At 34.4% G+C, this 1181-nt stretch overlaps 1 non-coding gene across 1 annotated transcript; it reads right to left on the bottom strand.

The window, feature by feature from the left end:
* Positions 1 to 393: 393 nt before the first annotated feature.
* Positions 394 to 523, bottom strand: LOC112472872. The gene has a single exon (XR_003043797.1). It is a non-coding gene; the product is annotated as a small nucleolar RNA SNORA33 (small nucleolar RNA).
* Between the last annotated feature and the right edge of the window lie 658 nt (positions 524 to 1181).

The following is a 1181-nucleotide window of genomic DNA, read 5'->3' as shown; positions in this document are numbered from 1 at the left end:
CTGATTACAGGGCCCTGTATAACTGAACTGATAATATGCTCATGAAGTCAGCCATGGTGGATCAAATGATTTTTCATTATATTGGCACTTTTGCCAAATAAGCTCTTATAATTTTAAAAGGCAGACATACCAAGTTAATTCCACCAGATTGTACATTCTCGAGACTATACTAGTAGAATAATTCTTCTAACTAAAGGTTACTTGTTTCACTTTTAAAAAAGAAAACTGTAAGGCAATCAAACCAATCAACTAATATTTGAGCTCCCACTGTGTCATGGTGGAAATCAACAAAGGTAGAGACAAGTTTCTTTTCCTCCAAGAACTCGCAATCTAGTTAGAGAAACAGAAACAAAGGATAATCAATAAATGTATCTAACTTACTCTTTTTTTTCTTCTTGTAGCCATTTTCAGGGACCTTAATGACATCAATGTCTTTAAGACTCGTAACATGGCTTTACTATTGGCAGCTTTCTCTATATTTCTGCAGAAACACATTCAATTAAGCAGATTCATTGGCCAGCTTAACTTGCTCTTCTTAATAGCTACATAATTTCCCATAACATGCAACTATTTATTCAAATATTCCCCCTATTGATGGACAATCATGTTGTTTCCAGTTATATTAGTTAGCTTTAAAAAACACCATATCAGTTAGCTTTTGCCATATAACGAACCACTCTCAAATTTAGTGGCTTAAACAGCAATTATTTATTAATTCACATGATTCTATGGATTGGCTGGGAAGTGTTTCTCATCTTGGTCAAGTCATCGCATCACTCTTGATTCTATGATATCCTAGAAAATTAACAGAAGCTTTGATGTCCAGGATGACATCAATTATAGCACTGACAGTTGGCAAGCTATTGGCCATAGTGACAGGACTGACAGGTACACATGTGTCTCTCCAGTATTCCAGCTAGGTTAATTCACGTGATGATCTTAAGCTTACAAAGAAAGCAAACAATCAAGCTCCAATGCATAGGCACTTTTATAGTCTCTTTTTGGATGATAAGGGATAATGGTCCTATGTGCCAAACGAGTCCCATGACCAAACCAGATTAAAGGGATAAAGAAATAGAATCCACCTCTTAATGGAAGAATTTATTCACTTTTACAATATATCACACCACATTTTTTTTTGACACTACATACTATTCTATAATAATATTTATGTAAATAAT

The sequence above is a fragment of the Pteropus alecto genome, unplaced genomic scaffold (assembly GCF_000325575.1).
Source record: "Pteropus alecto unplaced genomic scaffold, ASM32557v1 scaffold139, whole genome shotgun sequence".
Lineage (NCBI taxonomy): Eukaryota > Metazoa > Chordata > Mammalia > Chiroptera > Pteropodidae > Pteropus > Pteropus alecto.
Note: the sequence above shows the minus strand (reverse complement) of the source record. Positions and strands in the feature narration are given on the sequence as shown.